The 17451-nt window shown below is 34.5% G+C and overlaps 1 protein-coding gene across 5 annotated transcripts in view; it reads right to left on the reverse strand.

Moving 5' to 3' along the window:
* CDH12 (cadherin 12) overlaps positions 1-17451 on the reverse strand; it is a 577123-nt gene that overhangs the window by 532909 nt on the left and 26763 nt on the right. The window contains exon 2 of one of the 5 annotated variants that reach the window (XM_071804492.1): positions 14959-14991. The exons of the other annotated variants lie outside the window; for them this stretch is intronic. The gene's annotated coding sequence lies outside the window, so the exon portion shown is untranslated. The remainder of the gene's footprint in view (positions 1-14958; positions 14992-17451) is intronic. 5 annotated transcript variants of the gene reach the window in all.

The following is a 17451-nucleotide window of genomic DNA, read 5'->3' on the forward strand; positions in this document are numbered from 1 at the left end:
ATTTGGAAATAAAAAACTTTAAAAATTATATTAAAAAATAGGAGAATAATACAGCTTTAGAACAAGTCACCTAAGGAGGCAGCACAATCTCCATCATTGGCGATTTCCAAGACTTCGTTAGACAAAGCAAAGGCTGATGTGACCTATTGGTGAGAGTCCTGCTGAGAAAAAGAGCCTTGGATACCTTCCAGAGGTGCTTCTTATCATCATTGCTTTTACAAACTCCAAAATGGTATGCAGTAAAAGATGTAAAAGTTAGACCAGGTGCCCAGTCATTGGGTTTTGGGATTCTGTGACAGTACGTTAGTCCCTTGTGTCAATAAAATGGAAAGCTAGTAAGGAAAATCATCATCTTGATCTTTTCTCTCTTTCTTACCCATTCTTTGCACTTCCTTTAAGAATCCTGTAAATTATATTGTTTAAAGTCTCTAATAGCTTTTCCAATCACTATTCAGCTTACCACAGAGAAACTAATTTGAAATTTCAATTTAATATGTACACAGAAATATTGTTTAAAATAATGTTTTTCCCCTCACTACACTAAGAGCAGTGTGTCTCATATGCTGCTGAATACAACATCCAAAAGGAAGAGAAACAATATTTCTCTTTCAAGTCCAGTTCCTTGAGAAAAAAGTGCTAGTGGCCAAACTTCAAAGAGAAATTGCCCTTCCTACCTGGCTGTAGCACTTCAGAGAAAGCTAAATTACCTCTCTGGTGAAAGGTAGGCCTCTCAACAGCTGAGATGCCTAAGAAGAGATGTAGCTGGTGGACTCTGGAATTAGGCGACAATTTTCTTTGAAGTTTGGCTGTTCATCTCATTAGCATTTCAGACATGTTGAAATGATTTACTTCCCATTTTGGCTTCATGTAGAAAGCTAAATAGAAGTTTCCAACTTAGGTCTTAAAGTTGCAGGGGGAATTTAAAGGGCTTTGAAATTTTTAGATGGCATCATGAAGTTTTTTGATATGCATGGTAGAGGCACCCAATTTTTGCATTTTTGCAATACCTGGTTGCCATCTACAAGTGATAACATCAATATTTGTCTAACAGAAGTGGACATAAACTATTTATAGAAAGTGGATTGTCTTAATATTGATAACACTGATTCTATAGACATGATGAAAAGATCTAGTGCTTCTTTGAAGCAAATAAGGATTAACATTTGCCCGGTATCATTACTTTGTTTAAAGTAGCTGGCAGTTTGCACTTTGTTATATCTGTATGGTGACACCTACAGATAGGAAAAGGTCAGACATGCTAGAATTCTGCTGACAATTTCCTAAGTGGAATATTTTTCCTGGATACATTATACATTTTCACAATTGACTTTCACAGATATTAAAGGACACAGCTCATACAGTCTGCAGGAGCTTGAAACAAGCAGCAAATCTCTTCAACCCATGAGGGGCCCAGCAACCCACAAGTAAAAGGTTGTCTATAGGATTCAGCACTGAGATTTCATCATTCTATAATTACCATTTTAATTTAAGGAATTTTTATGAAGTGTCTCTCAAACAAACCCTATACCTTCTGTGAAGCTTAAGATACGTCTTAAAGGATGTCTTTAAGAGACGAGCTTTGGAGAATTAAGTGTTCAGAAACTTAATGAATGAATGACTAGCTTGGACACATCTTCTTGCTGACTGAGACTTCCATCCCTCAAATTATTAGAACTGTAATCTTATAAACTAACAGTTTGGCATAAAACACATGTCCATATGACACATTTACACTGACTTCAATCTACCTTCTCTTACAAATATTTGCAAGAATGGAGTTTAGAGAAGAAAAAAAAAAAAAGGATACTCAGCCCTCAGCCATCAAAGCAATTCAGTGGCTTAAAAGACAGGGATAATTGCAGTTGCTGGTAAAAATCAAAACAGAAAATCGTGCATCATCTAGAGGATTTTTGCTTTAATGTGAATGAAGAAAAAAATGCAAAGAACTGCAAAAGCTATGAAAAGAGAGGAAAGCTGCAAGGAAAGGGAAAAGGTAATAAGATTCAAATATCATACAGGACAGGGAATACAAATGAAAATATTTTAAAAATAACATATAATGGATGAAAAGGAAAATGCTATAGCGGTGAAATAGTGTTCTTCCTGCTCTAGCCTTATAACACGAAGACAATTTTCATTTTATGTAACAAAAAGTATTCTTAAGAGAAAAAATGTTTTTAAAAGATAGTTTAAATAAATTAATTGATGCTTAAAGAGCCATATAGTAATAATGATATTAAGACACTCCAGGACATATTTTATTAGTATGTTAATACAAACTTCAGGTGGTAATAGCACTCAAGCCACACAGTGCACCTCAATCATATACTAATTGACAAATAAAACACACCACTGAGTTTCAGTGTTTTACTGTTGTCGCAAGTAGCCCTGGAGACAGGACCTGGAAGTACCAGTATGGGGTGGAGTAGGGGGGACTGGATTGAGAGGCAAGAGAGCTGGAGTGGAAATTTGGGCAGAGGTAGAAATGCCTATGTCTATTAGATTACATACATTATTATGGTACATTCTTTCCAAAATATTAAATGAACCATAACTCTAGCCATTCATTTTCAAATACTCATGAAAACCCAAGTTATCTCCTGCATCAGTTAGTCCAGAGCCTATGTAGAAATACTGCAGATATCACACATAAAATTATAATCTTGCATTTTAACTTACAGCAAAACAAAGCTATTAGAACGCGCTTACATCCAGCTTATCTATGAAGGAAACTCTAAAAAAAAAGGGTAAAACAAGGCAATATGTAATATAAATGTACAAAGGGACTGACAGGTTCCTATGCTATATACTAAATATTCCAGAATTATTACAATTTTGACCTTTTTTTGTTTGTTTTTAAGGCTTGGTGTTCTTGCTGGTTTCATCTATATAACTGTAGTCCCTAAATACTTTACTAGCAGAGCATTAATGACTTCTGTAATGGTTGCTATTTAACCACAACTATTAATGATTATGGCCACTGAGTCTGTTGCAGTATTCTTTTTTTTAAAGAGTTCAAGGTATAGACAGGGGTTTTTCTTTATTATTTTTATAATGAACTCACACAGATCAGCTTCAGGTTCTAGGACACAAAAGGTTGTGATCTAACCAGAAATTTTCACAGTATCACAGTATGTTTGGGATTGGAAGGGACCTCAAAAGATCATCTAGTCCAATCCCCCTGCTGGAGCAGGAACGCCTAGGTGAGGTCGCACAGGAATGTGTCCAGGCGGGCTTTGAATGTCTCCAGGGAAGGAGACTCCACAACCTCCCTGGGTAGCCTGTTACAGTGCTCTGTTACCCTCACTGAGAAGAAGTTCTTTCTCAAATTTAAGTGGAACCTCTTGTGTTCCAGCTTGATCCCATTGCCCCTTGTCCTATCATTGTTTGCCACTGAGAAGAGCCTGACTCCATCCTCGTGGCACTCACCCTTTATATATTTATAAACATTAATTTACTATAATTCAAAAAAGGTACATGCTAAAAGATATCACAAACTAACTGTGATATGTGTCATTGTTGCATATCAAACATCACTGCCATGGAAATGCATTTCAAATCACCGCTATCATAACACAAATATAAGAAAAAAAATGCGTGAAACGAGTTAGGAAATTAGTGGCTTTCTGGTAATATTTTAAAAGGAGTCTTAATAATTTGGAATCTCTGTCACTTTTCACTCCCTCTACCTATCAAAAGTCACAATAGGAGTGTTTTCTCTCACATGGTACAATTTCAAACCCTTGAAGTCAAATAAAATATTTCAGTAATATAGTATCAGGTTCACAGAGTGACAAGTGTGTAAACAAGTTTTAAACAACAACCACTAAAAGAGTCAGACATCTATTAAAAAAATATATAATATGGCTGTGTTTCTAAAAAATGCTTACTGATTTAACAAAAAGCTGATAAAAATGTAGAAAAACAGTGGGGCATATAGTACTTTTTTCAACTAATTTTTATTTTAATTTCTAGGAAAATGTTGACCATTTTATAATGTTATGTTTAGAGTTTTAATTTCTTACTATCACTTTGATTTTGATGTCATCAGCAAAATCTTAATAAGGAAGCCCCACAAGTCATCACAGTCACCTATGTTTATCATAGATTGTTATATGCTTCTTACACAATGCAAAGTTTTCACATTCTATAGTAATGTAATGAATTTTTCCTCTGAAAACTCAAGTGAGAAAAGGAAGTAAATTCCTGGATTGCAAGTGGGAAAGTTACACTCAAATAAGCACTTCAATCAATGTTTAAAAAATATTATAAGCTTAATTTCTCTTAGACCATTTACTTGAAATTTGAGCTTCAAAACTATTCATCTAACAAACTGATCTGAATCTCTATTGTTATGTCAGTCTCTTGGAAAAGGCATCAGTGAAACACAAACCAAGTTATTTTATAATTAGAAAATTATTATAATGTTTCTGGTTTCCAGAGGCAATTTTCTTCATAACTGGTATATTCAACATGTACATCTTATTTAAATGTGGTGCAATCATTTAAAAAAAGCTATCAATTAAATGAGACTCTCATAAACTAATACAGTGCTTGCTATTTGTGACAGTATTGTCAAAAGATATCTCACAATATCCAAGCTAATATATTCTCGCCTTATAAATATAAACTTTAATAGATTGACCAACTGTGACTAAGTGATGTCTGTCACTAAATAAATTACAAAAATCGAGAAACCAAGTGGATCTTAGAAAAAATAATGTGACTGTTGGACATTGAAAGCACTCTACTGACCCTCCTGTGTTTTTGTGTCGACGTGTCTACAATCCTGAGCATCACTGACATCTGGACAAGTTATTTATGCTAGTAAGTGCCTTGCTTAAAAGAGGTGAGGAAAAGTTCACAACAGAGAAACTCGTACATGCAGAATCACTAAATTTATAGAAAGTACATATGCCTAAGGAAGTAATTGAGCTTAAAGATGGACAAACCTGGGGATTCTGGTGGACAATCAGACGATTATGGGCCAGCAGTTGTGTACTTGAGGCAAAGCAGATTAACAGCATCTGGACAGTATATGGAAGACAGATGTGGATTTTCTGGAGCAAGTCCAGCAAAGAGCAACGAAGATGATTAAGGGACTGGGGCATCTGATGTAGAAGGACATGCTGAGAGAGCTGGGGCTGTTCAACCTTGAGAAGAGAAGGCCCAGGAAGATCTTATCAATGTGTATACCTCATGAGGGGAGTCAATAAGAAGGAGACAGATTCTTCTCAGTAGTATCTAGTAACAGGACTACTGCTCTGAGCAGGGAGAATAGACCATATGAACTCCAGAGATGCCTTTCAACCTCATTCATCTCGTTTGATTCTACATGTAGTTTATGCTATTTTAAGCTTCAGCTTTTGGTCATTGTTAGAGATGACATACCATGTTGGATCAATGTTTAGGCTTCCATATGGCTGCCCTGAAAAGAATCTCTGTCCACAGATAATTCTTCCCCTTTGAAATTTGTAACATTAGGTCCGAGGTGAACAGGCAGTGGCTGTTGGCTGCATGCAGCCCAAGCAACTCGGTTGTATGTCAAGGCTACAACATAAGACATGGAAGTCTGTCTGGTGTCTAGGCAAAAGGGAACTGGGTCATCCAGCTGTGAGAGAAATGAGCCAGCAATGACTGCAATTAGCCAAACTGCCCATTGCCCTGGCTGTAGGCTAAACATTTGCACTTCATGTCTGTAGCAATCCAGCCGTGTCTCATTCTTCAGCAGAGTACAGTAAGCCCTGGGAAACTACAATTACCTCCTTTCTCTGAAGAACTTCCATATTTCTTTTCTGCCTGTCTACATGGTATGAAGTGTGTCTTGTGGCTCTCGGTATTACAAAACCCTCAATATGTAGATCATGGGGTCAGGAGAAATAACTGATTAGGCACTGACAAAGCTGAAGTAACCCAAAATCCCCAGCACTTCCTTCTTACCTCTCAGCAGATAACAGAATCACAGAATCACAGAATGTTAAGGATTGGAAGGGACCTCAAAAGATCATCTAGTCCAATCCCCCTGCCAGAGCAGGAACACCTAGATGAAACTACACAGGAATGTGTCCAGGCAGGTTTTGAATGTCTCCAGAGAAGAAGGCTCCACAACCCCCCTGGGCAGCCTGTTCTAGTGTTCTGTTACCCTCACTGAGAAGAAGTTTCTTCTCAAATTTAAGTAGAACCTCTTGTGTTCCAGTTTGAACCCATTACTCCTTGTCTTACCATTGGTTGTCACCAAGAAGAACTTGGCTCCATCCTCATGACACTCAACATCATCAGGATGCAAGGATTATTTACAGTTCTAAAGAAGTAAAGAGATAACTGGGAAATTTGACTTTCAAGCTTAGGTCAAGTAAATTTATTCATAAACTGAATGGAAATGTTACCACTCTTGCCCATAAATTTTACCTAAGATAGAAAACTGGCACATCACTGTAAGTTTGGAATATTAAGCTACCAGGAAACTACTTTAATGCCTGCATGTTAAGGTTTTGTAGACAAATTCATAACCATAAGTGTTCATATTACTTATAAGACAAGAGTCAAAACTTCTAGCTAAATCTTGATTCAGATTTAACAAAGATTTAAATCTGAAGTCAGAATCTTTTAATTGTCCTTTGAAATATTCCAGTTTGAGAAGGAGCAGGCTTCCAGCATTTTCTGAAAGATTAGTGGAGAATTCCACAGTTCCTTCTTGCCTACACTTTCTCTTTGCTTTGGGTGGAATAGAAAAGCAGAACTGTCAGATAAGTACAAACTGTACTACTGGCTGTCTTCTCCAATGCAGTGGAAGATCCAGAAAAATAAGAAGATTTTGCTCCAGGCTCATCTATGAACCTTTTTTCTGTCAATTTATATTTCATCTTAGTTTAAAGGGACAGAACACTGAGATGAATCTGAAATATGTGAGTTTCTTGGAGAAGTACTTTAAATACTGTTTTTACTTCCCATTCTTTTGTTAAAATTTAATATCCTTCATTCTGTCCATTATTTTCAAAGGGACAAATTTTTCTTTCACCTGTAAAATGATGACTCCTGTCTCAACTGAAAATCACACTACATGTGGACATATAAGAACACCCTTTCAACTGTCTCAGACTACATGGATGCAAACTTGCATTCAAATGTCTAGTGCATTTCTGAAGCAACTGTTGATAGGATCAGAGATGCAATTCACTTATATGTAATTTAGGTAGAGGATTATCAAGACTATGATTCAAGCCTTGAATTTGGAAGGTGGCAGCAGGTTGCCAGCTGCAGCCTGAGTTCATCATAACTGCTTTCACAATGTGCACCACACAGGACTGTGTCCAGATTCTCCTTTATCATGAGGCCTTATGCATTTTCAGTATGGGGCTGAACAAGCACAACTCTTGGTCATGACTAATTTGGCTAATTTTCATCAGTCCATCAATCAGCACTCTGGAATGCTGAAACTGTAATACTATTGTATCTTTGAGAAAGGACATAAAATTGAATGGGTGAAATCTCAATAGATAACATCTATAACATCTTAATCACTGCTGTCTAACAGAGTAATGTTACAATCCTGATCTGGTTTCATCATTCTCTGACCAATTCACATTTTAAAGGTTATTCCATTTATAGTCTGCTGGTGTTTCACATCTTGTTTTCAAAATCATTAAGATGTATATGTAATTTAGAGTACTTTTTTTTTTTGTAATAATTTGCCTTTATGATTATTCTTATTTGCGCAATGTTTTAATCTTCACAGAATTTCATTGCATATATATTTTCTACACATTCTAAATCTTTGCCAGTGAATCCACCATCTTTATCTTAGGTTCCTGTTTCCTCTTCACAATATCACATTTCACTTTTTTAATTTGGTCTCATAAATTTAGAGATACTTTATTCTTTTTAGATTCTGTATTTTTATAGCTGTTCCCTACTCAAATAAAATAATGACCTTCTTTTCAGTGACTTTTTTCTCCTTATCTGTTATTCTATTTCTTTTGTCGTATTTAGACACTCTTGCCCCAAAAAGGCACCTTTTTCTTTTCCCTGGCTGGGTCTTCTGTTCTCTTTGTTAAGTATTCTGATATAAATGTGGGTCCTCTCCTCACCTTGGTTTGTCTAAATAATTTATTTTGCCCTTGCCACAACATCTGTAAACATTGTGAACCAAGACCTTATGCAAATCTCATTTCCCAAAATTACATCTGGTAGTATTCTCTCTTCTGTGCTCTTGCATACATATAAGTTAGACTTTTTTTTTTTTTTTTCAGTTCCAGAAGTGTACAATACCACCAGTTCTACAATGACACTAATGGTCCTACAGACATTAGCAGCTTATTGGCATTATTATCCTCCACAAAAATAACTCTTAATGGTATTTTTTCTTTTTTTTTCTTTCTTTTTTTTTTTCTTTTTAACTGGAAAATGATTCTGAACCAAAAGCAATAGGTAAGACAGTTGTTTCATTCATCCTGTTTTCTGAAGTCTAAATTCAGCAAAATTCTTAAATGCTTGCTTTAAATTAACAGACACTGAAATGCCCAAAGATAAGTGCTTTGCTGATGTGTACTATATTAGCAGATTCCTATGCTTGGTGGCACTGGTTTCCCTCACCCCTCTCTCTCTTTCTGTTTCTTGAGTAACTGACTTCTCTGAATAGATTCAGTGTTGTTACCAGCAGCTATTGTGTCTATGAAGATAAATACACACACATGAACATGCAACATAGTGCCCTGTTTCAGGTAAGATACATCCATCTGCTTTACCTTCTAGTACCTCAAGTACCAGACAGGCCTCCAGCAGTGTTTGGGTTCTCATGTAGTGGCTTGAAAAAGGGTATACCACTGAAAATGCAAGGAGATTCTATTTAACTTGAAAAACAACGTCACAACGCTTCATTCATATCAACCTGACCAATTGCAAGACATTGCAATTGATAACCTTCTATTTTCCTAAACATACCAGATAAGCACTTGATATTTCCTTCAACCACCCTGATAATTGTCTTTATATTACATAAATAGGGCCCTATGTAGGAACAAAAAAAATCCTCATATAAAATGAAATTTAATTCATATAAAGGACAGATAAACCTCTATGACAATGAGATATGTCTCATTAAACTAATTATATACTCCATAAGTTGTGTCAGAATATGATAATTTCTTTTCATTTTTTGATAATTTAAGAATAGTTTTGTCTTAAATGCAAAGATTTGGCTAGAACATATGAAACCTGATTTTGACAATTTTCACACAAGTGCTGTAAGAGTCATAAAGAGAAACTGAATATTTTTGAACCCTTGTTACTATTGAAAATGAAAACATGATCCTCAGACTTAGTAGGAAGTGCACTGTAGCTCTTCAACCAGTCATGGTAACTTGCAGACTTTCCTTATAGCACACACAGGACTCACTTCTCCCCATTTAGCCATGTAACTAACTCTCTAGCAATCATTTTCTCTCTGGGTTCTGCCTGTATCAGAAAGACATCCAGGTTTCCCTAAGGCATTCAGACTGCATTTCAGCATGACAGATAGTTTTTACCCTCTTTTATTCTTGCTAGAAAATGAATTAACTACAGTCAGAATGAAAGTTGGATGATGCAAATAAAAATAAAAGTGGGTTCTTCGTACTGTGTAAGGATGAACTGAACATATAAAAAAGATGTCTGTGATGCAAAACCCTTTCTGTAAAATTTTCTCTAAAAAAATCTCTTAATTTAGGGTTTAAGACTAATTAATGAAATTGCACTAATTAAAAACTAAGTGGTTATAATTAACCTTAAAAGGACAATTATTACTTCTTTAATATATTACAAATGCTGGGTGTACATTTTGTTTTGTTTTCTTCAAAATAAGTCATATCAGAAACATCAGATTTTACATTCATTCTGATCCAACATCAAATTTGCTTTCATCCTTTCTTTTTTTTTTTCTTGCATCAAAGTGTAGAGAATCAGATTCTCACAGCAGAAGTATTTTCAGCACCTATATGTATCTTTCTCTATTTGTACACTATTTTTAATGAAAATATTTGTACTTCACTTTAATTTACTCTTAATAGATTTAGGAAAACTAGAGTTTGAAACTATGGAGAAAATATAAACTTACATTTTAAAAACTCATCTGGGACTAAAAACACGTGGCTTTAGTGAGAGAGGTAATTAATTTTCAGTAGCTCATCTTGTAACATTTCTTTTCTTTCAATAAAAATGGATACACTGGTAGTTGTGAATCCATAGAGAACATTCCAGATGTGGATACATAAAAAATGAGAAAGACAATGTTCTAAAGGTAACCAGTTTGAAACATGACATGATAGTCCTCCTATTTAATTTTGGGAAAGATACTTGCTCCAGATTATTTAAAATATGTAAATGCTCAACTTCACAAGCTCTAAGAGATTTAGTAAAACATCTCCTTAACAGTCACCTGTGCACTAATAAGCACAATTTTACTCAAATTCTAGTGTTTTAATTAGTTAGATATAAATTTTAGAAAATGGAATAGGGAGAAGAGAGCCTGGTGAAGCCATTAAGGAGCCAGAAGATCTCAGTCCACCAAGACAACCGTCTAAGTACAACAGAGGAGTTTATAAGGAAATACACAGGTGTGATGCTATTACACAGGTAGGAAGATCTGTCTACTGATGACTCGAATTTCCTCCCAGGCAGGAAGTGACTGTGGCAGATTGATGGAGAAAGGGCTGAACTAAGTAGGACTGCAAGCTTTTACCAAAGCATCTGGGGCCACCTGCCCCGTCAGGTTTTATGTTACTCAGTGTCCCAGCCAGTCATTAAGGAATAATAGGCCCAGAAAATTAGGAGAGTTTTATTATATTTGAATCTTGACTTCGGAGATCTAAGGTTTGAAAGTCACTTAATGCAAAAGAAGAAAAAAAATATTTCAAAATACATATCTTCTTTTGTGATCCTTCAACAAACACCTATAAAATGCAAACAGCAGTACTTCCTCTGTACATTGAAAGAATGATGTGCGAATTCATTAAAGACTGTAAACAGATAAAACTGTAATAACCAGGGCTGTAAGAATACCAAAACCAGAGAGAGACTAGAGTGAATGCATTCTGTCCCTGGCTTATGCATGAGGCCACTTGGATATGCCAGATATTCTAGTTACAAAGCAAAGCAGTGTAACTGCGGACTTTATGAATTTAAGATTACAGAAAACTTAGGCAGGAGGACAGTACCACAGAGAGTTTACATGTGACTTCATAGTCAGAAAAATGATCCTGTAACTAATGGGGGAGATGGAAGAGGGAAGAGTAAAGGAATAATGTAACAACACAAAGTACCGACAATCTAAATAGGAAATTACTGTTTGTACAGTTAAGTTCAATCTCAGAAAAGAGCACAAATTTTGTATTGGGTAAAAGAAAATCAACAAAAAATTATAGTAATCTTTTTTGAAACTACCTAGTATTCTGTTGCAGAAAATCTTTTATAGCTAATGCATTCATAAAAGAGATCCAAAAACATTAATTTCATGGTTGACAACATTTCATTGGTTTGATTTTATAATATCCCTGATTTATGTAAGACTATAAGTCACATCAGTTAAGAAAACAAAACACTGCTAATATTGTACATGCTAGAAGATTTTTCTGTAAGACATAACATCACAACCTGGTGGTTTAATTGTCTAATATGAATGTTGTTTATGCTCATAAGTATCAGCCAATCTTAACACACTCAAAACTATGTTTCTGGAGAAGGGGAAAGCTATGTTGCAAGTCTAAATTTTCTCTCTTGGTTTAGTTTCTTTAAAGGTGTCAACTTTACATGTTAATTGTGACTGATCTAGTCGATGGCAGTTAAGGATAAGATGCATTTAAACTTGTATACCCCAAATCCAAAACGAAATCTGCTTTAGTTTTTCATTTTCCATTTGATTTTCAGTTATTTTACTCAGTCAATTAAACCTTCTTTGTCTTTTTAATTAAAATATTTAAAACACTTAGTATAATATCGGCATGTTTATAGCTGCAGTATCAAAATATGCATAGTATTAAGGAGATTCAGAGAAGAAAGAAACTTAAACCAATATTACCACACATGACATTTGATATTCTACTGGACCAGATTTTAGTATTTTATTTACTGTTTTATTTTACTGGTCACTGAGGTTTCTGATATCATTGTAACTTTCTGTTGTTTATTTGACAATACAAGAATATTTGTTCTAGCAGATAAAGTTATTTTTTAAAAGGCAAAACAACACCAACAGAACTAGCAATGCCTGGAAGTTAATGTTAACTGAATGTAACCTTGAAATGATGTTCACACCTGTTTTCATAACAGCAGTAGTCAGCCACTGTATCTGTTTGCTCAGCATCGCAGAGAACTATCCAGTCTAGGTATTTGTAAATCAAGAATGGTGTTTGATTTGAACTAGTAATTTGTCCAAGGAAGTCCTTCACTTCAGATTGCCTGTGAACTCAGATCAGGCCAGCTGATCAGAATAGTTCCTTCTATCCTTCATGTCTAAACATATATTCTCTACAATCATAAAGGCTTTGTTAGCCACCTCCCCACTGTTGCTAAGGCTGTGCCACAGCAGTGCTGGTATCAATAGCCACTGAACAACTCCTCTTATTTTTGAGGTCAAGTTTTAAACTGACGGTTGCAGTACTGTGGAGCAGTCTTCCTTCGGCTACTCTTTGGGAACTGCTGTCTCTGCACTGGTGTACTGGCAAGTATCAGGAAGAAAGATACGGTGTTTGTTAGCACACTGTCTTTAGGCTTTTCCAAGCCTGATGCTGATTTTGATTTGTGGTAAAGTTGTGTCTCATTTCACCCTTTCTCATCGGGCTTTCTACCAAGTCTAAATTGTCAGCTAAGGCTTTCTGCAACTCTCAGCTCAAATAAAAATCAATCTTTCCTATGTTAAGGAGCCTTTGTACCATATCAGTGTCTCTGGAATCCTCCTTTTTCATGGGAGATCCAGTTGAGTTTAGCATTTATTTGACTACAAAGCTCTTTTATGTACCGTATGAATGTACTTCTTCCTGACAGACAGACAGGTAAGCATACATGAATGAAAATACGTAAATGTTAATTTCATTAATACTGGTGAATGATATTAGTAAAACCAGCTGTGTTGTTTATTACTAATATTTGATAACAATCAAGAAGTGATAGCAAGAAAAAAATGAACTTGGTGTTGTTTTTGGTGTAAATAACTCAGAATAATTAATGAAAAGAGACATAGGTGCCATTTCTGGAGAATGTAGGAATTTATGAAACATTTCAATAACTGAAAGAAACTAAGAATGATAACAAGTCCAAGCAACAGTCATCTAATTACGGAATAATGCTTCCAATTTCGTAAACCACTAAAAGGCAGACATTTTGGTGATTAATACAAGCAGTGGGATTCCTAAATTCTGCTAGCCATTCTGCCAGCATCTCACACTCTATATTTCTATTGTAAGCAGTATGCTGCAAGTTGTTCAAAAGAACAGGCCTCACTCCACCTAATTTTTGAAAGGTCTCTGAACTGAAGCACCATGAGATAAAAGTAAAATTGCAAACAGTTTGATACAAAAAATAAAATAATTTTCTATTGCTCTTCATGGCAGTATAAATTTCAGATAATTCTGATTTTAAAATATACATAATCAGTAGGCCAGGCAGAGAATGAGACTGACTCTACAGCTTTGTGGTCATTTGAGACATATGAGAACCTTCTTTCCTCACAGACTTATCACGGACCCAGGAATTTTTTCTTACAGAGTTGATTCATACATTAACCACCTTCACTTTTAATCAGCTTTAAGAAAGTAACATAAATTAAACAATTTAACAAATATGTGGTTTAAACCTTCTATCAAAAGACTTAGTACACTCTGTGTGTGAAGACAAAAACAAACTGTACTTTAAGATAGAGAATATCACTGGAAAAGACAGCTATTAAAATGAAAGAGGTTAAAAAATGAAGATATGGTAACCAGAAAGAGTATTAGATGAGAAAATAATATGTCTATGGCCTTCCAACATCATCATTTACAGTATATATTCTAGACAGAAAAATGGCCAAGAAAATACAACCACAGTAAATGTTAGGGAAAAAAAATAATTGAAAAATGTAGCATTCTAACCAAACAGTCCTAAAAAACCCAAGGAGGTTAATACAAGTTGGTAAATTTCTGTAACATTACTAAAATTTTCAATATGTCCAAAACTTAAAAAGGTATACTGTTCATCAGGAGATTTCATTAAGAAATTACGATATTCAAAATCAAATTGGTAAATGTAGATCTAAGGTAGAAAATTACTGCCCACATATTGGCTTTCCACAGTTCAACTGGGAAAGAATTAAGAACACAGCAAAATAATTCTTCCACCCAAAGTTTTTATCCCAGAGGGAAAAAAAAAAAAAACCACAATAATAACATATTACTTTGATTCTCTTAATATACACATAGTGCTAAATTCTTAGTCATGCCTTAATCTTTAATAAACATTTGAATCTAATAACCCACCTTCTGAAAGCACTAAACAATTATTACTCTCAAGGATCTTTTGATGCTTTTCCCAGAATACTCGGGGAAAAGAAAATGGTCACATTGACATTTTTTGTGAAGGCCATAAATTCAATTTCTGTGGCATGTAAATGTGCTAAAATGCAATAAAACACAGTATAACAATATTAGTCCAGATAGTACTTTTGGATGAAGAGAACACCTTCACACAATTCTGTCTTGCTGCAATATATGAAGTGAACTGCAGACGAGACAAGATCTTAGAGAATTAACTCTCTATATTTGTTTCTTTAAATCTAAATTTCAATCTATCATGACCTAGTTTTAAGTGTTAGGGTGTTAATAAATAATTTGGTTAAAAGAATGGAAAGGACAGCTTAATAACAGCCTGTTCTCTTGATTTTAAGAGGAAACATCTCTGTCCAGAGATTATTTTCAGCACTTTAATCAACATTTCAGTTCAGGTATCACTGACCTTTCATGCCATATGCCCTGGTACAACTGTTTGCTGTAAAAGAACAAGAACAATGGGCATATTAATCACAGCATCCACTGTTAAGCTTGATCTTGTAAGGAAAAATATACAAGAGGAGTTAGAACCTAGATTCCAAAAGAGATAAAGAATAGTATCCTTACCAATGTAAATGATGCATAAAAGAAGACAAAAAAACAAAACAGTGACATGTTTTAAAATGGGACAGACTTTGATTCAGGCAGATCTTTGCCTTGAAGGAAGTCATACTATTTATTATCTTTGTAAACAAGGGTGGTAAAGTGATGCTTATCTCCTCTTGTTAATCAAGAGTAAATTAGATCCACTTTACTGTGGACAGACTTTGTTTAAGGTATAATATTTAATCATGTCACACACCCGATATTTCTTCATATAGTTTTGTTTGTGGATGTATCAGCAGACATATGCAGAACATGTTACTTTCTAGCAGTGCTTCCACAATACAGTTTTGAGTTAATAATTCTACATATACTTAACTTTTTTTGCCCTTTGACGGTTGGAAAGTTCGCATTATGCATAACTGCATTTGAAAACATTATAAATATTCAGTGCATAATCTGGTATTAAGGAAATCTTATTAGATTTTGTTTCCATTTTAATGTCAATAAAAAATAAAGAAAAAAGTTACTGTTCTTCCCAGTTTTTCCTGTCTAGATGTTTATGAAGTTCTTCGCTGATCTTTAGTTCAACACAGTTGCAGGAAAACTTTCATTTATGAACTATGACATTACATTTTCAGTATAATCTACATTTGTTACACTTCCTGTGAAGACCATACAAACTGCAATACAATTTCATAAGGTATAGTCCCTCAAGTGAATGTCAAAAATCTAAAAAATGCTACTAGACTCAGAAAAAACAACTACTATTAAGACCACAGAACAAATGTTTCTTTCATGCAGGTTTCAGGTCTTTCCATAACAGGACATGCATACTTCATGTGTGGCTAGATCTAAAAGTGTCTTAACTAGTTAATAGTTTCTTTTTCTAGCTCAAAATACTCCTATACCCCTATTACAGGACACTGTACTTCAACCACAATCTGTGGAATACCTATGATATCATTAGAAGGAAGGGACAGAACAGAGGCCCATTTGTTTGTAAGCAAGCAACCAAACAAATTTAAAGTAAGAAATATTTTGAAATTTAACTCATTTTTAATTGTATTGCAAATAAAACCTATTGAGACAACCAAAATACCTTTCTTGGCTTTTAAAAGTCAAAATGTTCTTAATCTAAGGAAAAAAAAAAAAAAAAGGAGTTTTATAGTATTTGTTTTCAGATCTTCTATATTTTTCTACATTTTTGTTGTTTTTAGTTGCTGATGTTTGTTTCATTTCAACAACAGCACTTTAAAAGTGTGAACTTACTTTACACAGTGCATGGCTAAAGATGAAGTAGTAGTATAGTTAATTAACTGGATTTATCAGTGCATCTATCTGAAAAGTTAAACAAAAATTGATAATTGTTCTTTAATTAAAAACAGTATACTCTGAACTTTATTAATATTAAAACATTTAGTGCATTCTGACTCCAAATTCTGTTTAATCAGGAGGTCATTAGTGACAACAGTAAAATTTCTGATGTATTATTCCAAAATAAAATTACTTAACAAACCTACTGGAAACAAATTATTCTTCTTAATTTATGATGTTGCACAATGAAGAAATAGTCAATATAAAGATGAAGACAAAGAAACAACAAATTTAACAAGGTAAAATACTTCTAAATTCTTCTTGTAGCAACACTGATAAATACACAATAGTTTGTTTTCCTGGGAGAATTTCTGTGAAATTCAGATGTCTTCAACTTCCAACGACACATATATTTATCAGTACACATAGGACAGGTATGTTGTTTTGGACTGGTTGAACATAAAGCCCCAAAGTCCTATCATTGCCAAAATATTTATGGAGGAGAAATTACTTTAGAAGGCTTGAGCAGCAAGATGCTAAGAAGTTTGCGGAGTTTTCTGCTTTTTTCAATTCAAAATACTGTCAGCAAGACTGATGCCAATTACAGTAAGAGAAGCTGAGTAACAACTCAAAATTTTATCTGCAACCAGAAAGTACAGATGTTCTAATTATGATGTTTTTATTCAATATTCCTAATGTTCAAGTGACTCTGTTTTTGTATGAAGATATAGGTCAATTTTAGTTTTATTCACGCTTTCCTCCAAAAGATCTGTGTACTCCCAGTTCTGATTCTCCCGATTCTTGTGATTTTATAGCATGTCTAATTCAAAAGAAATTTTTAAATCAATCTCACAAAACTATGCAAGTATTAGGAGTTTTGAAGAAGGTCACTGACAGGCTGATATGTATAGAGGATGGGTAGTTGGAATAACAGGTCAGCAGGTCCCTTATTATAGGAAGACTGGGGAATTGTTGGAGTAGTTACCTTGGAGAACATACTTGGGTCAAATAAAATATCTGTCTACAACAGTATCCTGTC

Source organism: Patagioenas fasciata, chromosome 2 (assembly GCF_037038585.1).
Source record: "Patagioenas fasciata isolate bPatFas1 chromosome 2, bPatFas1.hap1, whole genome shotgun sequence".
NCBI lineage: Eukaryota > Metazoa > Chordata > Aves > Columbiformes > Columbidae > Patagioenas > Patagioenas fasciata.